Source organism: Chenopodium album, chromosome 6, assembly GCF_948465745.1.
Source record: "Chenopodium album chromosome 6, dcCheAlbu1.1, whole genome shotgun sequence".
NCBI classification, from domain to species: Eukaryota; Viridiplantae; Streptophyta; class Magnoliopsida; order Caryophyllales; family Amaranthaceae; genus Chenopodium; species Chenopodium album.
The window spans coordinates 37,171,204-37,194,219 of NC_137839.1; the positions used below are offsets into that span (position 1 = coordinate 37,171,204).

Genomic DNA, 23,016 nt, shown 5'->3' on the forward strand with positions numbered 1-23,016 from the left:
GAATTCACGCTTCAAAGGTATGATTATGTGTCTTTTGTGTTATGCATGTGATCTTGGGATTAGGTACTTGATTGAATGTGATTCATGATTTTCCGCTGCGTAGTACCTATAAACTCCTACAGTTTGTGGTGTTGGTGATGAGAAATGATGTTGGAGGAAGCATATGATTAAATTGGGAGGGAGGAAGAAGATGAAGAACAAGAATTAGGTGGGAGGAAGAAAGGACGAGGAAGAAAGGATGAGGAAACAAGAATTGGGTGGGTAACGGACATTAAACAAAAAGCGTCAGACTACGTGTCATCTACAATAAATATATTATTTTAAATTTCATTTCATGATTTTCAAGGCTAATTAATTACAAAAGTGCCATTTGATAAACATTTTTGGTTTATCATTTTGATTAACTAACTTGGGCTCCCTCCTCATAACATGCGCTTGTTCTAATGAAGTTCCGACAAAGTGATGAGTGCCATTTATGGCACTCATAGGGTAGTGTTTTAGGATATTTTCATTATGCTTTTCATGCTTTTTTTTTTACCCTTTTGATCATTTCTCCTCTAGTTTCTCTATTTCTTTTTCTCTCATGTTTTACTTTCCTTTATGTGCATTTCTTCGTGTTTTCCTTTTAAATTTCTCCTTTTCTCTTCTATTTTCTCTCCTTGGTTTCTCTTGTAGGTGCCTAAAGACTTAGCTTTGCAAAGGATTCAAGAGGAGCAAAAAGAGCCAAGCAAAGGAGCTTCAAGTCTAATGGAGAAGGCTTGGAGAGGGCTCTCCTCTTTCTCTCAGAGCCGCGGGAGCGGGTCTCATGTGCCGCGGGCGCGGGTTTTGGTGCAAATTTTGGGGAATTTTGGCAGGAACTCTCCGAGCCCTACCCGCGGTCTACTCGCGGGCGCGGAGAGGTTGGAGAGGGCGCTCCGGATCAGAGACACCGCGACCCCCTGCTTGTATTGGAACAGGGCATTTTGCCGTGCCCTATGCCGCGAGCGCGGGTGGGGTTGCCGCGAGCACAAGCTACAGTACCCACGGGCGCTTGCCCAGACTGGCCGTGGAGGCAGTTATGGGTTTCGTACCCATTTCTCCGCGCCCGCGAGGTCTTTGAGGAGAGGGCGCGGCCGATCACCTTTTGTTCTTTGCTTATATATACTCTTGTAAATCCTTTTGAAGGCCAACTTTTAGATAATATTTCATTTGCTTAGTTTTTAGAGAGAGAAAGTAGAGAGAAGTTGGAGAAAAAGTTTGAGATTGTAATTTTTGGATTTGAATAGTAATTCAACATTGTTTCTTCAATCAAGTTTTTGATTCTTCTTCAATATCAATCAAGTAAGTAAGATTTCTTTCCTTTGAGTTTACTTCAATTGCAATTTACTTTTATGCTTTAATGTTTGGTTTGGATTTTGATTTAGTCTTGAGAATTTATTGATTGATTGTATTTCCTTTGATTTAGCTTGAGATGAATATGTTTGAGATTGAATTTGTTCTAGTTTTAGATTTCACCATGATTAGTGAGTAGATTAGTTGCTAGGGAGAAGGGGAAGCATGCTTGATTGATGATTGTTGTTAGTTGATGATCCTTGATTGATTGATTGTTGCAATTAAATTGGTTGACATAGTTGTGCATGTGATTAATTAGACTAGGAGTGATCCACCTATAAGATTAATCTAGATTGCATTGCAAATCCCAATGACACGAACAATTGATTTGGGACTTGCTCTAATTAATTGAATTTGATTGTGATTCTCCTTGTTAATCCTTCATAGTGAACCCTAGTTTGGTTTATAGGAGATAACCCTTGAATTCCTTTGATTGCGATTTATGTTTGTCCTTTGCAACGTTTGAGTCAATTGGGTGATCTATCAACTAGCATGATTGTTAAGCTTTCATGTGGAACCTATATCCCTAGTGTTAAGCAATTTGATTGAATTCTTGATTCTTGTTATCATAGTTACCATACTCAACCTTTAACAATTCTTTGAAATAGCTTAACGTTAGACTATAACATGGTTGTAGGCATCGTTTGAAGTGCGCCTACGTTAAAAGCATGTGTGAATATGCTTGGCACTCATAGGAAGTGGGAATTAACATAATGCGATAAGGGACACGATTAGGGACAAGGAAAGTAGGGAGCCGCTAACAAGTTTTTAAGGAACTTGTAAACCGTTCACGGATCATAAAAGGCAACCACGATAAGGGACAACGATAGGCAACAACGATTGACCCGTGAAGGTTACACCCCATTCATAATCCATGAGATTACTAACTCCATATGGTTCGGAACCACGAAAGGAGGATCGGGGATGATGGTACGAAGTGAGTCATGGAGTCACATTCGCCCGTATTGGCCTCTACTCGATTCTTATATTGAAAAGCATTCCTGTGATCTCAAAGGCATACAAACCAAAATATTCAATTTACTCCAAACTAAGAGAGAAAAATAAACCAGAGAGTTAATTGACGCCCCGTACATCAGAAATGAGGGGGTATTTATAGGGAAAATGTGCTGAGGGAGCACACGGAACCCTAAAATGATAAAAACACTAAAAAAGTATCCCGTGACATAGCAACCTGTACCGTGACACGGGAAGTCCCACCGTCAGACGGGAAGTATTCCCGTGACACGGTGCATTTTTGGTGTGACGCGGGAAATTTTCAGAAAACGGTAAAGAAAACGCGTTAAGGGTTTACGCGGAAAAGACACGGAATGTCCCGTGTCACGGCAGATTTCCCGTGTCACGGGAAAATCCACCGTCAGACGGGAAGGATTCCCGTGACACGGTGGGTACCTGCCATGGCGCGGGAATTCCCAGCCCACTTTTCAGTCTAAATACATTTTTAACCCTAATTTCATTCGGTATTTTAAGTGCCGATTGATAATTTCGGGCCTTTTCTGACTTATTATTATTTGGGCTAAAATAAGAAAATAATTAAATAAAAATAAATAAAAGGTTTGGGCCAAAAATAAATAACAAAACAATAAAATAAAAAAGGTTTGGGCTAAAATTAAATAATAAGTTTGGGCTAAAATTAAAACTATGCTTTTACCAAACATTAAGACTAATCCATGGACTGTTCAAAAATATGAATTTAATCAAATACGATTTTTTAAGCACTCTCGGGATTAAATACTGAACCCGACCAATAGTGGCGGTGAAAGGTTGTTCATCATCGGGTTTGGTTTTGGGGAGACATTTTTAGGTGTCTCCAGAAGCCCCCACTTTGACTGAGTTTGTAGAAACGTCAGTTTCGAAAACGATAGTCAAAGTAGCCTATAGGGACGGAGAATGATTTAAGACGTTCTGCGATCCTAAATCATTCTGTATACGCCGATACCTGCAGAAAAATGTTAGTTCTACAGATAAAAGGGTAAAATGATTTAGTGTGTTGGTGACAAATGAGTTTGGCAGCTTCCTATGCTTGAAGGAATCCACCGGATGACGTATGTTGAAATGCTTTCCATGCCTGAGGAAAGCCGACTAAGGAGTTTGGTAGTTTTCTAAGCCTGAAGAAACCTACCGGATAATACTTTCCATGCCTGAGGAAAGTCGACGTATGAATTTGGTGTCATTCTATGCTTGAAGAAATCCACCGATAATGCCTTCCATGCTTGAGGAAAGCCGACAAAGGAATTTGGCGGTTTTCTATACTTGAAGAAAAATCCACCGATAACGCTTTCCATACTTGAGGAAAGCCGACTTGGCGGTTTTCTATACTTGAAGAAAAATCCACCGATAACGCTTTCCATGCCTGAGGAAAGCCGACTTGGCGGTTTTCTATACTTGAAGAAAAATCCACCGATAACGCTTTCCATGCCTGAGGAAAGCCGACTTGGCGGTTTTCTATACTTGAAGAAAAATCCACCGTTAACACTTTCCATGCCTGAGGAAAGCCGACTTGGCTACTGTATCACTGAAATTTGCAAGTGTATGATGGTTCGATTATCCCTGAACGTGGGCCGCAGATGATTCACACCTTCAAATCGATTATCCGACCACATTAGGTGTTTAAAATGCCGAAAAATAAACTTTGATGCTTGCTAGGGGTAAAATGGTAATTTTAGTCCTCTTTAGAATTTTCCGCGTAATTCCAGCGAAAAATAACTGTCTAATTTATGCGAAAAATCGTGCAATTCTAGTCAAAACGTCAGGAATATTCGCAAATAACTGTGTAGGGCAGGCACAAAACCACCGTGTCACGAAAAGGATTCCCGTGACACGGCACGGGTCCCCGTCACGCGGAGCAGTTTCCCGTGACGCGGCAGGGGGGTCCCGTCACGCGGAACAAATTCCTGTGGCGTGGGAATTTGTTGGCTGAAAAATCGGTCAACTGGCATCTTTGACCAGTCAGACCATGTGCACCACACAATATATGACCGTTACGTGGGAACGGGGTCCGTTGCACGTGATTTTTTGGTTTTAAATATCAAACATTTTTCTCATTTTGCTCATCCACCATTCCTCTCTCTTGTCCGGTTTTCACCCAAAGAAAAAAAACTTTTTGCTCGGTTTGCCGTGTCTCGGCGGCTTCTCTTCGGTGCTCGGAGCTTGCTCCCGTCAGCCGGAATCCCCTCCCGTGGCTCGGCGTTGCTGCTGGTTCCCATTTCTTCTTCTTTTTTTTTTTTTTTTTTTTTTTTTTTTTTTTTTCCGCTGAGATTTGCTGTTGCTTGCTGCTATTACTGTCGTCCTGCTGTTGCTGCTCATCGGAGCTCAGACGAACCTTATTATTGCCGTGACACGGGACTTAATCCCCGTGACACATCACTCTCCCACTGAGCCGCGGCGTAGCTCAACCGTGTCACGGCGGCTGCGTTGATCTCCGAGATTTTTTTGAGCTTTTGGAGCTCAAATCTTCACCAATTTTGCTCTAATTTCTTGCTACTTTCCTCATTTTCGATTCTCTACAAGGATCCATGTAAGTTTCCTTTGATTTTGTCTCGAATTTTCTTTTTTGGGTAATTTCATGTAAAAACCTTGAAAAATTAATTTGGGATTTTTGATTTTGAGGTTTTATGTTGAAATTCTTGCCATGAATTTACTTGTATATGTATGTATGCGTGTTTGTGCGAAATTTGAGACAAAAATTGCATGATTTGATGAAGAATTGAGCAAATCACCATTTTTGGGTACTACTTTTTGTGAAATGATGTTCTTGTTGTTCATGTTACTTCTTTGCACTTGAAATGGTGAAATATTGGTGGTAGATCTTGTAAAATATGTCATGATGTGTTGTTTCATCATTTTTGTGCAATTTCGAAACATATTTCGTGTATGTACTATATTGTCATGGAGAACATAGTATCATGCGGCTAGTAGAACTGTAGTATTAGTTTGTCATGGAGAAACTAAATACCATAATTTTGCCAATTTTTAGCCTTGAGGTAAAAATTTAGCGTATAATGCGATAAACAACTAAATAACTTAGGAAATGATGCTAAGCATTTAGATTTTTATAAAAATGCAAATTGAATTAAATGTCTTAGGAAATGATGCTAAGCAATTAGATCTTTATTTTTATAATAGCATGCCTAGGCGACGGGATCGCGATCTTTCCACCCATGGCCGGCGTCAGGCTTTTCGGGAGGACACTCCCACTATTCCCGAGGGTATGGACGACGATGCCTTAGAGTCCGAGCCTCGGGCTTCTACGAGTAGAGGTAGGTGGGTTCCACCTCTGTGGACTCCGGACCAGTTGGTTTTCTGCCGTGAAAACCACGTTTCTCATCGCCCACTCTCCGGCATAGTCGACGGCACGCTTCGCCACCACGGTTCTGGAGCCGGCGATTTGATTCCTCGACTTCACCAGATCATTACGAGGGATCCTGCTACGAACGCCCTATGGGAATCGACTGGTTTATTAGATTTCTATACGGCAGTTGTAGGGTTTCGCAGCCCCCGGGGTTGCGGTGCGACGGTCGTTCGCGCATTGTTGGAGTATTTTTGGGATACTACCAACACTTTTCATTTCTCTTGGGGGGAGATGACAATGACCCCTCTGGACTTCAGTATGATTAGCGGGCTGCGCTTCACTGACCGGGCCGTAGCTCAGATGTCTGATCTGTCTTGGGGATCGGCTGAGGCAGCCGATTTGTTAGGTCCGATCGTTCAGCATATCAGGACCCGACCAGTGTCTCGAGGTGGTCCTAGGAGCGGGCGATCAGAGATGGCTTCAGTTCTAGCTCGTGGCTTCGACATGGAGGAGACATCGGCTAAGCAGCGAGTGCGGATCTTCATTCTGATTCTGATCTCTATGACTCTGTCTCCTGATAGGAGTTCACGCGTACGCCTTTGCTACCTCCCCTCTTTGGTCAGGATCCATGAGATAGGATCCTATAGCTGGGCCAGCCTCGGATACGCTGACCTTCTCTTATCACTACGTCATGGATGTCGGCAGCTGAACGACGAGTCTCCCATCACTGTCTATGGTCTGTGGAGAGTCGTAGAGGTGATGATCTTTTCCTCTTTTTGTTTCACTTAAACTTGTTCGACTAGTACTTCCCAGGCTTGGCTCCTCGCCGGCGTCGTGGAGCGATCCATGATTTCCCTGTCGGGGCCAGCTGGCGTGATCGAGGAGAGTCACGGGTGGAGTCTGTCCCTGCACTGCGTGGGCTGCTACGCCGAGGCACCTCTTCTGTTGGCGTAAGAATTAGTTTTGTCGCCTGTTATTTTCCCTCTGACGTTGTTTCCGGTGTTTCATGCCAACTTTTTATGGTTTTCAGGTTGCCATTGATGTCCAGTATCGTCCTTGGACCAGGATGACTGATCTTCCTGAGGCCTTGCGTCTTTCAGCGCACCGCACCATTTTGGTTGGTACCGGACGCTTTGTCTGGTATTTGGTGGAGCGTGTCGTTCATCAACATAGCGGCGATCGCTTTGTGGTGCCCTCATCTCCACCAGAGTCGATGCTGGACTCACGCTTGATTAGGGAGTTGATAAGCAGGGGAGAGCGCTATACTTTTCCATGGCAGGAGCTTGTGCACATGGAGGGTGATTATGCGCAGGACTTGCTTCCCTCTCTGGCTCCTCCACCCCGTCTTCCTGAGGTATGATTTCTTTTGAGGATCTTTGTTACTAGTCTCTGTTTTAAATAGTCGAATAACTTGATTATTCGATCATATTTTCAGAAGACTATTCGCCCTGTGGGGAGGATCGAGATTCCGCCTCAGTCTGTCCGCTACCCGGGGCCGATTGGTATTACCGAGGACCATATTGCTGACGCACCAGAGGGTTACAGACAGGCGCAGGAGTCTCTGCCCGAGGTCTTTGAGCCGGTAAGTTTTTTGATGCATTGTTCATCCTTTTATCACCACTTCTTACTAATTTTTCTTTGTTTTATCCTCAGCCTAACCACCCGAAGATGATGGGATTCATGAAGCTGGTTGACGCCCTGAAGTACTGCATCATCAAGCTTCGGCGTGGTGCGAGTTGTCGGAGCAGTTTTAGCGACGTTCTTGAGGTATCATTCATTTTTTTCACTTCTACCATTTGTTTTATTTTGCATTGTTGACACCTTTTGATTTTGTATCTTTCAGGAGCAACGTAGGTCCCGCTCGCGCTCGAGGCATAAAGGCTCGGACGAGGAGGAGCTTGGTCGTGGTAGACGATCTCCTGAGATTCACCGGCGTTCTCATTCTCAGCGAGAGCCTCAGATTACTCAGCCGTTTCAGGAGGCTCAGTGGCAGCAACCTCAGTCTTCCCAGCGCTTTCCGGGCCAGAGTCAGGGGCAGCGGAAGTCGTTTTCACAGCCTCCACAGCCTGAGCTTGGGTCTGTTTTGACTCCCATGGATCCTGGTTTATTTTCAGCTCCATTGTCTGGGATTCCTCCACCGGTGTCGGGCTTGTTCTCAGTTCCGATGTATGGGACAATGCCTTCACCGACGATTCCCGTGTCTTTGAGTCAGTCTACACCGTTTGCCGGTTGGACGGGTCCTGCCTTGAGTTTGACTACTGCTGGGGTCACAGGGACTATTAGGGACACTACTCCCCGTACTCGGATGATGGAGGGACTCTTTGGCTCACCGTTCCCATATTCAGAGGTTGGAGATGATACTGATTCTGGTTCTAGAGACTTTTGACCGAGGATTTTTATTTGTACATACTATGATGACACTTGACACTGTTTATTTATTATGACTCTTTTGTACATTATTCACAGTTTATGTGTTTATTATTGTGTGTTAGTGTGTGCTTGAGACTCATTGTGTGTGATCGTGTACTTATTAATGACGCGCAAAAAACGTAAGTGGAGTAATTGGAGGGTACCGACCTTCCCCAAAAGAAAAAGAAATAAAAAGACAAGTAAAAATAAATAGAATAAATAAATAAAATGATAAAGAGAAATAAAAAATAAAATATTAAAGTGATGAATAAATAAATAAAATGAGATGATAAAGATAATAATAATAAAAATAAAAATAAAAACAAAAAAGTTGAGAATTTTATTAGGAATAAAACTCTCAAAAAATTGAAAAATAAACGGTGAAGATAAAATACTAAAAAAAAATCCGGATAGATACGGGAAAAGATGAAAAAAGAAAACGCGTGGGGTGCCGTGACACGGCACTGTACACCGTGTCACGGCAAAAACTGCCGTGTCGCGGCAAAAGTTCCCGTGACACGGTGGAATTTCCCGTGTCATGGTACGCGTATTCTACGGCGGTGTGGTTTGCGCGTACAAAAAGATAATTTCTGAGTAGTTCCAAGCGCTTTTGCTATAAAATAGGACCAGTATATTCATGATATGCATAATTACGAAACACAAAATAATTAGAATTTCATATTTCAATAATCATGTCTCAGAATTTTGATAATACATTGCGCGACTGGTCTTATTCTTTGACCAATGCTGACAAAAGAGAGTTAGAATTATTTCATGTCAAGGGTTTACTAGCCCTGCGACATGTAGCTATTGAACATGATTTTCTTAGGGCAGCATTAGATTATTGGAGTCCAGAAACACACTGTTTTAAATTTGATTACGATGAAATTTGTCCCCTGCCGGAGGAATTCGGTGCAATCTTTGGATTTCCTGCTAGAAATCTTATTGCCATGCCTACCCTGCGTGAATATTATTACCAAGATTTTGAACGTCATCTGAATCTAACAGATCCAGATTTAAATAGAATTGTGTGTGGTAATGAGGTAGACTTAGAAAAACTTGCAAATTTATATTTTAATCGCCCTATCTCGGAGTCTTATCATGTATATCGTAGAAGGGCATATATTTTTTGCATGTTTAGCAAGCTTTTATTTGCAAACGGTAGGGTAGGACATGCTTGTCTAGCGTCTGTGCTTGAACATGTCGAATCTGGAAGATCTCCTATGCCGACGTGCCTCGGAGAAACATTTCGTGGTCTTGACGAAGAAAAAGCTGACCGGAAAGCCATCAGGAAGGGCTCTCTGGTACTGCTGCAGGTAAAAATACGCTCCGAGTAGCCCCCGTGACACAAAACAGGCACCGTGTCACGGTGGGTGTCTGCCGTGACACGGTGAGATCTGTCGTGTCACGGGAATCTGCAATTTTTTTTTTATTTTTTTATTTTTTTTTTATTTTTGCAGATTTGGTTGATGGAACGTTTAGAACTATTTGAAGCCCCCGACGATGTTGAAAAATATGGCCCTTACGATCTAGTCCGCTGGAAAAAGAATTATTCTGCGAACATGTCGTATGAAGACTGGAAAATATTTTTTGCAAAGAGGGAATTTTCCATTCGTTGGGTGGTTCCTTGGCGGAGGCTTACTAGGATGGTTGGCACGAATGATACTCCGTAGTGCCGTGTTCCTAGTATCTCAAAACTGACTTTTTATTGTCCTTTTCGACTGATGCGGCAGTATGGACTTGAACAAGTAGTTCCACGCTATAACGTAGTCCTCGTGAAGTATCGTTGCATGAAAGTAACGTTCACAAGTACGAGACTTACTGGATTGGAAGACCTTTGTGGACCGTTTCTGCAAGTGACCAAGCTCCTCCTCCTTTATCTAGTGCATACAAGGCATGGTTGAACCCTAGAAGTAGGAGGGAACGATTCGGATCACGTAAGTCTGATGTGAAGAGTCGTCTTGGAAATAAGAAAGGCCCTCCTAAAGATCGTCTAGGTCCGAGAACACAAGGGATTGAGTTTAAGACTCCTATAATGCCGAAAAAGAAGAATTATGTGAAAGGGAAGGGTAAAGAAAAGATGGTCTATAGAGAGAAACAACCGAAGAATTTCAAGAAAGGTGAAAGGGCTGAAAGTTCGACTAGGGGTGTGACGGTTCGGGCTACAAAAGACACATTAATGGTGAAGGCCGACCTAATTGACCAAGAGAAGGATGTTCCTAAAGTGAAGAGAGATTAGATCAATATTGCTTTGCTTTTTATGATTTATAATTTTTATTTAAAATAAGGCATATGATGCCAATAATTGTAGTCACATTTATTTCAATAATAATAGCATATTTTTTCAGCCTTAAATAAAAAATTACAATGACTTTTATTTATTATTTATTTATCCGAGTCAAGGAGTCGGACGCAATGGAAGAACGAAAATAAAAACCTCGAACAAACAATGAATTCGCAACGAATGCGTCACTAAAAAAAATCGGAAAACCTGAAATTCCACAGTGTCACGGTGAAAAATCCCGTGACACGTTACAAATTCCCACGTCACGGCAATTCCTTTTTTTTTTTTTTTTTTTTTTTTTGCGCTCAGGTCCACCGCGCCACGGTGGAATGTCTCGTGTCATGGCAAGCCCCCCCCCCTTTTTTTTTGTCGTGATGCAATGCTGAACAGACGCGCTTACTTGATCGACGGAGGGAGGATTTTTATTTTTTAAAGTGGCCGGGCCCCCTTGAGGGGTTGCCTACGTATCCTAAAAAGGAATCAGGCCAAACGTAGCTCTATTGGGTCATGAACCCATGCGGCTAGGCATAGAATTTCTTGAGTTGATCCAAGTTGGTTGAATTGTGGAAACCGTTACCGTCCATGTCTACCAATTGTGCCGCTCCGCCAGACAAGATGGTTTTAATAATGTACGGGCCTGACCAATTCGGTCTGAATTTTCCTCTTGGATCTAACACATTCTTACGAAGTGCCTTAAGCACTAGGTCACCCTCTTTGATGTTCCTGGTCTTGACTTTTTTATTAAAATATCGCGCCATACGCTGTTGGTAGGTTTGGACATGATGCAAAGCTGCCAAGCGTTTTTCATCAAGTAAGACCAGTTCATCATATCTTGCTCTAATCCAGTCGACTTCATCTAGTTGGCTTTCCAATGCGATTCGAAGAGAAGGGATTTCGAGTTCGATTGGTTGTACAGCTTCAACTCCGTAGACCAAAGAGAAAGGGGTAGCCCCCGTTGATGTACGAACAGAGGTTCGATAACCCCAAAGGGAGAAATGTATCTTGCTTGGCCAATCCTTGTAATTTTCTGTCATCTTTTCAATGATCGTTTTCACATTTTTGTTGGCCGATTCGACCGCACCATTTGTTTGTGGTCCGTAAGGTGATGATCTGTGATGCTTGATATGATACTTCAGTAATAATTCTGCGCTTTCGGCTTGGAAATGCGTTCCATTATCGCTGATCATCTCATGTGGTACCCCATAGCGGCATATGATATTTTTCTCAATGAATTGAGCTACGTGTTTCGCCGTCAACTTAGTATATGAGGCCGCTTCGACCCATTTGGTGAAATAGTCGATTGCTACGAGAATGAATTCATGCCCCCCTTGTCCTGGTGGCGTTATTTTTCCAATGATATCGATGCCCCAAGTAGAGAAAGGCCATGGAGAAGTATATGTGTAGAGAAGCGAAGGTGGAACATGCTGTAAATTTGCGCAGACTTGACACTTCATACATTTCTTGACGTATTCGTGACAATCTCTCTCCATAGTAGTCCAATAGTAACCTTGTCGTTGAATCTTTTGGACTAACATCTTTGCATTCATGTGCGTTCCACATATACCGGCATGAAGGTTTTCCATGGTTTTATGTACTTCTTTCTTGGCTATGCATAAGAGATTTCTTCCTATTGCAGTTCTCTTGTGGAGTTCTCCCCTGATGAGCACATATTGTGAGGCCAGGAGCCTCAAAGAACGGCGTGCCCTTTTATCATTATTAGGAGGGTATTCTCCTCTTGTCACATAATTAAGGATATCTGTATACCATGGCTCTTCATCTTCTTCTTGTGGTTCTTATTCATCGTCGAGTGCGTGAACATAAGCCGGCTCATATCTTCTTTCTATGGTCAGTGGCATTCTGATTGTATAAGTTGGAATTCGCACCATTGATGCTAATTTAGCTAGTGCGTCGGCGAATTGGTTTTCTTCTCTCGGCAAATACGTATATTCCACTTCATCTAGTTGCTCCGTGAGAGTTTCTAAATGAGCTTGATACGTAGCGAGACTTTCACTTCTCACTTTCCATCTCTTGGAGATTTGGTTAATGATTAGTGAAGAATCACCGTAGATTATGAGTTTCTTAATTCCCAAGGCGATAGCTGTTTCTAACCCCAAAATGCATGCTTCATATTCTGCGGCATTGTTGGTGACATCAAAGTCAAGCTTCATGGAAATTGGGATGTGCTCTTCATTGGGTGATACAAGTAAGACTCCTACACCACATCCTTTTTGGTTTGAAGCTCCATCGAAATAGAGCGTCCAGCTATCATCTTCAGTCATGAGTAAATCTTCGTCAGGGAAATTGTACTCATCTTCTTCTTTTTCAACTTCTTCTAGCGGAACCTTTGATGGCTTTTTGTGGCACAAATCTCAAGTCAAACTGAGCAAGATTGACTATCCACCTTGATAATCTTCCATCGAGTGTCGCTTTTTCGAACAAATATTTGAGAGGATCCATCTTGGACACGACATGCACCGTATGAGTGAGCATGTAATGTCTTAGTTTCTGTGCGGCCCACACAAGTGCGAGACACAACTTTTCAAGTGGTGTGTATCACGTCTCATATCCTTGAAGCTTCTTACTCAAGTAGTAGATTGCATTCTCCTTGTTTTCGATCTCTTACGCTAGCATTGCCCCCATCGTTTCTCTTGTGACCGTAAGGTAGAGTCGAAGAGGAAAGTCAGGTATTGCTGGCGCTAGCACGGGTGGGTTTGCCAAGTACTCTTTGATTTTTTCGAAAGCTTTTTGGCAATCGTCATCCCATGTGACTGGGACATTTTTCTTGAGCTTCTTGAATATAGGTTCACATATCGCTGTGAGCTTTGATATGAACCTACTTATATACTGCAACCTTCCAATGAAACCTCGAATCTCCTTCTCATTTTTGGGCGGTGGCATGGCCATGATCGCCTTTACTTTTGTAGGATCTATTTCAATCCCTCGAGAACTGATCACGTATCCAAGTAATTTGCCTGACGTGACTCCGAATGCACACTTTGCTGGATTTAATCTCATGTTGTAATTGAGGAGTCTTTAAAAGAACTTGCGAAGTGCAATAATATGGCCTGGGCGATCTTTAGACTTAACGATCATATCATCGACATAGACCTCCACCTCTTTGTGCATCATGTCATGTAACAACGCTGTAGTTGCTCTTTGGTAGGTGGCACCCGCGTTTTTCAACCCGAATGGCATTACCGTATAGCAATATGTACCCCATTGCGTGATGAATGTGGTTTTCTCCATGTCTTCTTCGGCCATCAATACCTGATTATATCCGGCGTAACCGTCCATGAATGATAGGAGTGCATGGTTTTCTTTGTTATCGACCAGAATGTCAATGTGAGGTGGAGGGAACCCATCTTTTGGGCTTGCTTTATTGAGATCCCTGTAATCAACACACATTCTGACCCTTCCATCCTTCTTTGGAACTGGAACCATATTTGCTATCCATTTTGGATATTTGGATACTCTGATGAAACCTGCGGCCAACTGCTTCCTGATTTCTTCCTTGATTTTGAGAGCCACATCCGGTTTCATACGGCGCAGCTTTTGTTTGACAGGCTTCATACCTGGAATGAGTGGTATCGTATGCTGAGCTATATCCCTGTCAATTCCTGGCATATCTTGGTATGACCAAGCAAATACATCAACAAATTCACTAAGCAAGTTAATTAGCTCTTTGCGTTCATCTTGACTTAGTGTTAATCCAATTTTTACTTCTTTAACAGTCGTATCATTGGAAATGTTAACTGTTTCCGTATCTTCGATAACTGCTGTTTTATTTTCATGTTCTTCCATTGCTTTTATTATTTCTTTGTCATTTTTATCATTAGCAAAGCAATATTGATCAGGGCTAGAGGAATGACACGCATCGTAAGCAAAGGTACTCATTTTATTAAATTCATTGGCAAATACATCAAGAGGGGCAAGGTCGGCTGCGACCTCGCCGGAATTATTTGGACTAGAAAGAGAGGACTCAACAAGAGACTCAGGATTGAACTCTATAGCAGAAAGAGGGTCGGCCTCAGACTCTAAGGACTCATCTACAGACTTAGACTCAGGCTCGGACTCGGATCCAGACGACTCAGATTCATCAAACATAGGACCCTCGTTAGCGGTTATTTCCAACTTCTCTCCACTTGGCGTAGTGATCCTCAATGTCTTGCGCCATCCCCTTGAAATGTTGTCAGCTTGGACGATTAACTCGGAGGGGTCAAAATCCTTGTTTGCTATGACAGCTTGAACAAGCTCGGAGTTATCATTGCGGACCGGCTTAGACTCATTCTTTTCCATTCCAAAAAGCAGGTTGATGCCTAGATCATCAGAGCTTGGGCTAGCTGGTTTCTCAGTCGTGAAGAGTTCTTCGTCTTCATCAAGAAAGTCACAATAGAGAAACATCTCGAACCCTAGTTCACGCCTCCCATCGTAGACGAATGGCTCAAGGAATTCATAGCACGGGAAGTCTTCCCCTTCTTTGATGTACTGGCCATTGAGGGTGAACGGATATGGATCCATGGCCATTTCTGTCTTCGTGATTCGGGCTTTATTGCGAGCCTTCGTCTTTAGTAGAGCTTGTTTCACATCCTCTTTTGTTGGCTTGAATCCCAAGCCAAAAGTATCCTTCTTGAGTGCACCAGGATGGCCCCAAGATTCAGCCATTTTCTTTTTGAGTCCAAGGGTCATTCCAGGGAAATGACCTTGCTTCTTCAGAATGGCAATGATATTGGTGTTTGAATAGGGATCGAAGTCGAGATGACACTTTTCCTCCTCTTCAATCAGGAGAACATCATCTAGTGAAAACCCCCAAAGATCTTCATCTTCTTCGTCATGTTCAACATGGACGATAGGAGTGTCGATAACTTGAATGCGCATAGGAGAAGCATCAATAGTAATTGGAACCCCTCCAACTATGGATTTCACATTCTGGTGCAGCGATGATGGAATCGCCTTTAGCTCATGAAGCCAAGGGCGTCCTAACAACAGATTGAAAGAGGCCTTAATGTCCACCACCTGAAATTTAGTGCGACGTTCACTGGCCCCAGTAGTTATGTTCAGTATGATAGTACCCACGGCTTGACAACGAGTATTATCATAAGCGCGAATCCCTTGAGTGGAGGGAGTTAGTTCTTCATTATTTATGCCCAACTTCTTTGCAGTACGGAGTGGGCACACATTGATTGCAGAGCCATTATCAACCAGGCTCATAGGAACATTCATCTTCCTACACACCACAGTGAGGTGTAAGGCCTTATTACGTTGGTCCCCTTCCGGGGGCAGATCCTTGTCAGAAAAAGAAATCAGATTGCTAGTACTTGGCAATTCAGTAGTGAGAAAGTTGACAAGTCCTTGAGGAGTCATGTCATCATCAACTCCTATTTTCACCAGAGCATTCATTACAACCTTTTGATGCTCGTGGGAGGTGGCCAAAAGCTTCCATACATTCATCTCCACCTTGGTCTTTTGCAATTGTTTGACCACATCGCTGTTCACAAGGTCGATGGGATCAACTATCGGATGTGATTGTGGTGGAGGTGGATTAGGTTGTTGCAACCTTCCACTTCTGGTGAGAACCTTGACCTCAAAGTCCCCCCAAACATCTTCACTTGTGCCAAGAGATGAACAGGCTATATCCTTGAGATAGACGTCTTCATCGTCACTATCCCAAATTCCATTCACTTCTTCAGAACTCGAGACAAATACAACTTCCGGCAGAGGTTCATTCACAGGTTGAATGAGTATTGACGGATCAAAGGAGACTTCATCTCCCATGATAGCCAAAGCATCAGAAAGAGGACCTGTTTGAATGTTAGGCTTCTTGCCCCCTAGAGGGACAGGAAGTTGATTAGCAACAATTAGGTCTTGGATTTCATGTTGGGATTTGGTGAGTCCGACTCACCGCGGAAACAACCCCGACCCGAGGAACCACTCACAATAATTAAAATCATAAAGCATAAATAAATAACTACAAAGAAAAGATAACGAATCTTACCCTCGAAGCGAGCTTCGCCCAAAAACCGGGGCTCTTACTTGAAAGCTACGAGCACGTCAAGCGCCGCGCCTCCGACGGTATCCACCCACAAAAAGGCGAACACAACTTTAAGGTCCGCTACCTTGGGGTTAGCAAGGTCCGACCAAAACCCGAGTGTTATATGAGTTTAAGAGTTTTCCCAAAAATTATGGAATGCTCTTTTTAACTCCCACTCAAGCAAAGAATTCTGAAGCCATGCCATGACTATTTATAAGGAAGTATGCCTTGTGAATTTCACTCATCTTTCAATGTGGGACTTTTCACAAAAAGATCCCACATGGAAAGATTGGTGAATTCAACCCTTAGTTAAATAAACAAAGGAACAAGTAACAAGTGTCACATGGTTAGGTGTGGACCACTTTCTCACTTGGTCCCCAAGGCATTTCACATGCAATGTGAACTAACCATGTGTCACCCAACCTTGAGCCCCAAGTTGGGTTCGGTTGGCCCATTTTATTTTGGCCCGTGTCCATGACCCATCAACCCGGGTCCACGGCCATTGCCACATGTGTCGCCACCGTGGCGCGCCGCCACCATGGCGCTGCCACGTGGCACGCTGCCAACGTGGCACGCTGCCACTTGGTGGCTGCCACTAGGTGGCTGCCAATGTGGCGGCTGCCAACGTGGCTGCTGCCACTTGGCGGCTGCCAACGTGGCGGCCACGTGTGCTGCCACATGGTGTTTTGCCATGTGCTGCCACGTGGCATGCTCCTATTGGGCATGCATTCCTAGCCTTTTGCGTGGCTAGGATTTTACTTGTTACTTGATGCATTTTCCCGTCTCGCCAAATCCTAAATTTTGGCTCGTTATTTGAGATTCTCCGACGGTCGGTTTCGACGCTCCAAGCTCGAATTTCCGACGTCTAAATGTTTAACACTCGGGCGACGAATTAATTTCTTCCGAATTAATTCGTCGAGTCAGTTCGTATATTTTGCTTGGGTGTGACCCGAAGGGTCCAGTCAAGATTAAGCTGTAATATTAATTATATTAATATTACTGATCGGAAGCGGCCTCCACCCAGGCATTCCGATCACTTGACCTTGCTGAATATATTAGCTTTCTAATAATTTTGAACCCGCTATCAGAATAATACACTTGTTCGAAGGACACCATTCCTTTCATTTCATCCTTCAACCTCCAGCACTTCTCAGTATTATGGCCCTTGCCTTGATGAAACTTGCAATAAGCATTGGGGTCATAGCTAGCGGTTCTATTCTCTGGTCGAGGTTCTGGAAATGGTCCGATTGGCATAATCAGTCCTTGACCATGCAAACGGTCATAAGCAGCATCATAAGTCATTCCCAAAGACGTGTAAACCCTCCTTTTCCTTTGGAATCTTTGAGGAGGAGCATTAAGGGACAACACATCATTGATATTCATATTATCAGTACGCTTGAATTTGGGAATGTCAGCAGTGGACAACTTCTCAGGAAGCTTGTCTCTTATGGACGAAGAGGTGACATGCTGTTCCATATAAGTGAATTCTTCAGAAATCTTGCTCATCTGTTCCTTAATCTTGTCCATTGCAGCGGTAGTGACATTGTTTTGGCTGTCTTGTTCTACCGTGATGACTCTAGTGGTGAGTCCATCATGTTGGACAACTTCTCAATTGTCTTGTTGAGGTTCTCGATGTCTTCCTTAGTAGCCATTGGTCGAAAGTAGACTGGAGATGGATCTTGTGGAGATGATTGAGGTGGTTTCCTTGTACGCCTCTTTGGTATAAGAGGTTGTTGAGGTATTGACTCGAACCGTAACAATCTACCCCTGCTTCTTGACCAAGTGCTGTGACACCGAAACAAACACACCTTTAATGACCAAACTTAACCTTAACCCATCAGGATTAAAAAAAAGGAAAAAAGATTTTTTTTTTTTTTTATTAAAAATCTATAATTTTGAAATTCTACTTGTTTATTTTTTTTTAAAAAAAAAATATATGGGAGGATACCATCCGACTTACTCCAAAAAAAAAAAAAACGACACAAAAACAAGACCTCCCTAAAATACGGTCAAAAAGTAGTGCACGACTTAAAGAAAAAGTGTGTGAACACGATATGTGAGTGGTTAAGTGAGGTTATGGACGCGTGTTTTGACCGTACAGCTAGACATGACACCAAACTGGACACAACAACCACATATTTTCGCATAGAAACCGAAAAAAAAACTAACAGGACACTTTTCCTGGGCACCGTGTCACGGTGCAGGCTGTCGTGACACGGTGAAGTCTACCATCAGACGGTAGAAAGCCCTGTGTCACGGCACTGTTCACCGTGGCACGGCAGAACATGCCGTGACACGGTGCACAGTTCCAGGTCATTTTGTGATTTTTCCAGATTTTAATCGATTTTAGGTCCATACTAATTACTATGTGAGAATAAAAACCCTCGGTCATGGGTTAAACAAAAGAGTAAACACATGAAGGTTAGCACCAAACAACCACATAGCATTTAGGCACGATGATGTAAAAAAAGTTCGCAACCTAGAGTCAAGATCTATGTTCAACTATTGGTCAAGCTTTGGGTGTCAAAAGGGTACCATGTTTAAGAGTTTGGACGCGTTAGCAAGGCAGCCTCCCTTGAGGGTGTATGCAAACGGGCGGCTCCGTGAGTTCGTGATGAAATCGAACTCGACTCCATGGTTTGGGTGGATTTAATAACTCGGATGAACCCTTATTGCCATGAGCGTTTTTGGGGCGATAGAGCTTAAATCCCCCGGGGCTAAGACGCATGTAGAACACATACGTTTTTTCAGAAAAATCGAAGGAAGTTGACTGTGCAAAGAGAAAATAAGCCACCGGACTGATTTAAGGACTAGCGTGACACGGCAAAAATTCCCGCGCCACGGTACTGTGCACCGTCAGACGGTGCACTGTACCGTGACACGGCAGATTTTTCTGTGGCACGGCAGTCAGAAGATCTGACTGGTGCCCTGTTTTCCTTCGTGCGCAACCAAGTTATCCAATTTTTCTTACGGTACAGACCTGAATGCGACGTTAAAACGTCTATGAAGATGCAAAAATGCCAAATTAATCACAGAAATATTTTTTCAAGAATCTTTCAAGTCTCATCCACTCATCTTAATTAAATACCGATCACTCAAATCGATAAATAATCAAGAATCCTCCCCAGTAGAGTCGCCAAATTGTAGGCGTCGTTTGAAGTGCGCCTACGTTAAAAGCATGTGTGAATATGCTTGGCACTCATAGGAAGTGGGAATTGACATAATGCGATAAGGGACACGATTAGGGACAAGGAAAGTAGGGAGCCGCCAACAAGTTTTTAAGGAACTTGTAAACCGTTCACTGATCATAAAAGGCAACCACGATAAGGGACAACGATAGGCAACAACGATTGACCCGTGAAGGTTACACCCCATTCATAATCCATGAGATTACTAACTCATATGGTTCGGAACCACGAAAGGAGGATCGGGGATGGTGGTACGAAGCGAGTCATGGAGTCACATTCGCCCGTATTGGCCTCTACTCGATTCTTATATTGAAAAGCATTCCTGTGATCTCAAAGGCATACAAACCAAAATATTCAATTTGCTCCAAACTATTATTTAACTAAATTGGTTGAATATTAATGCACACATTATTCTAAAATATTGGTGATCACTTCAATTAATAAAAAGATTAAAAAGGATCCTAAACCGGTTGTCCAAATTATCTTATTAGGCATGATTTTCAATTACATATTCCCTTTAACATGCAATATGGTGATCATAAAAATATAATAGAATAAATATTAATATTGGAAGCAATTTAACCACAATTCCAACAACATAAAATCGTTAGAAAAATAACAGAAATAAATGGAACATAATTCTTACTTTGATTCTGTTTGTTTGCAACTACAAAATAATAAACGAGTTAGTAACTTCAAGGAAATAATAATAGGACAACAATTAAATTAAATTAAATAAAGTAGAGTTGATTTGGGGCCAAACCCTCAAACAGTTCTACCTTTCACGCCTTGGCTTAAGGACAGAACCACGAGTAAAGTATGGGATCCTTTGAGTACTTGAAGAAGGTATTTTGAAATGAGAAGGGTAGGCTAGTGTTTAGGCTAAAGCATAGAAGAGAGAAAAATAAACCAGAGAGTTAATTGACGCCCCGTACATCAGAAGTGAGGGGGTATTTTTAGGGAAAATGTTCTAAGGGAGCACACAGAACCCTAAAATGATAAAAACCCTAAAAAAGTATCCCATGACACGGCAAACTGTACCGTGACACGGGAAGTCCCACCGTTAGACGGGAAGTATTCCCGTGACACGGTGCATTTTTGGTGTGACGCGGGAAATTTTCAGAAAACGGGAAAGAAAACGCGTTAAGGGTTTACGCGGAAAAGACACGGAATGTCCCGTGTCACGGCAGATTTCCCGTGTCACGGCAGATTTCCCGTGTCACGGGAAAATCCACCGTCAGACGGGAAGGATTCCCGTGACACGGTGGGTACCTGCCGTGGCGCGGGAATTCCCAGCCCACTTTTCCGTCTAAATACATTTTTAACCCTAATTTCATTCGGTATTTTAAGTGCCGATTGATAATTTCGGGCCTTTTCTGACTTATTATTATTTGGGCTAAAATAAGAAAATAATTAAATAAAAATAAATAAAAGGTTTGGGCCAAAAATAAATAACAAAACAATAAAATAAAAAAGGTTTGGGCTAAAATTAAATAATAAGTTTGGGCTAAAATTAAAACTATGCTTTTACCAAACATTAAGACTAGTCCATGGACTGTTAAAAAATATGAATTTAATCAAATACGATTTTTTAAGCCCTCTCGGGATTAAATACTAAACCCGACCAATAGTGGCGGTGAAAGGTTGTTCATCATCGGGTTTGGTTTTGGGGAGACATTTTTAGGTTTCTACAATGGTTTTGATTCATTCCTTTGGGTTCGACCCTTATCTTGCCCTATACTCGTATAAGGTATGTTAAGCGTTTACAAATTTAGTTTGACTTAGGGAAGAATTAGATAACGACCTAGTTCCAACCCTTGTCAAAATGGTGCCGTTGTCGGGGAATGACATTGGTGCTTTGTTATAGTTGTTGATTCTATTTCATTCTAAAAAAAAAACAAAAAGATTTTCCTGTTTAAGGCTACACTTGTAACCGTGCTACTAATCATTTCCTTTGAGTTGTATGCATAGAGCACGTGGTCATTCTCTTGTGCCATTTGATTCGGAGATCGAGAGGACTATTACAAAACTAAGAGTTGCTAGGCGATCCTTTAGCTCTAGCATTTTAAGTGAAGAAGAACCGCAACAAGTGGAACTAGCAAGAATGGGAGAAAATTCAAGAGTGGCATTGAATGAATTGGGGATTCTCGGTGTATATCATTTTGAGAGTGGAATTGCTCCACCTACAACACCAACAAATGATTTTGAAATCAGGCCGCCTATGATCACTTTGATAGAATGGCGACAATTTAGTGGAGCCAAGCATGAGAGCCCACTAAATCATCTCAAGGAGTTTGAAAAGTATTGCAATACTATCAAGGTGAACGGAGTTTCCCAAGAATTCATCCACCTCAAGCTCTTTCACTTTTCTCTCATTGGGCGTGCTTTGGAATGGCTAGACAAGGAGGTTAAGCCGAATTCTCTAACGACATGGGATGAGGTTACAAAGGAATTTTTAACTCGTTTCTATCCACAGAAGAAAACGGCGGAGGCAATAGCTGTGATTCAAGGCTTCAAACAAAAGCCAAGTGAGAGCCTCTATGAAGCATGGGAGAGGTATAAGGAGTATCAAAGGGAGTGTCCTCACCACGGGATTCCAACCTATCACATTATTCAAATTTTCTATGGAGGCCTAAGTCCCCAAGGCAAGTCATGCATAGATGGAGGAGCCGGTGGTCCCATCATGAATAGGACAGAAGAAGAAGTGGTGGACATCATTGAGGATGTTGTGAAGTATTATAGAGATTGGCAAGATGGTGAGAGAGAATCAACTAGCAAGAGTAGCTCTATGGTATACTCGGTTGATCATTTGAATGCAATTAACAATCTCTCTTCATAAATGGCAAACTTGGGGAAGGAAGTAAGTGCAATCAAGGAAAAATTGGAGAGTTCTTCTTCTGAAGCTCCAAGTCTTCCCCCCCAATTTAAGGGGAGAGGTACTCCTTCTAACTCTCATCCCCCTCCTTCTTCTAGTAACATGCCTAGCGGTTGTTTGTTTTGTGTTGTATGTGGTTCATATGATCATGATTCTAGTAATTTCCCTCATGCTTTTCCGGAGAGTAATGATGATTTTGACAATAATGAGAGTGAACATGTGAACTTTGTGTCAAACGATAATAATGTGAAAAGGTTTGATAACCAAAGGGGTCAATGGAATAGGAATTACCAAAACCATGGTAATTTTGACAATTATAATCAAGGTGGTGGTTATAGGAACCAAGGTTCTCGAGGGAACTATAACAATCAAGGTTATAGTGGCCAAAATCAAAACCAAAATTATGGTAATCAAAACCAAGGTTATGGAAATCATAATCAAGGTGGTGGTAACCATAATCAAGGTTATGGTCAAAATCCAAATAGGGGTAATTGGAACAATCAAGAGAGAGGAAATTTTTAAGGTAATGCTCAAAGAGGCCCTCCACCCGAA

The 23,016-nt window shown here is 42.4% G+C and overlaps 1 non-coding gene across 1 annotated transcript; it reads right to left on the reverse strand.

Moving 5' to 3' along the window:
• Positions 1–22,078: 22,078 nt before the first annotated feature.
• On the reverse strand, positions 22,079–22,184 carry LOC145637472 (small nucleolar RNA R71). The gene has a single exon (XR_014114253.1). It is a non-coding gene; the product is annotated as a small nucleolar RNA R71 (small nucleolar RNA).
• Positions 22,185–23,016: the final 832 nt, after the last annotated feature.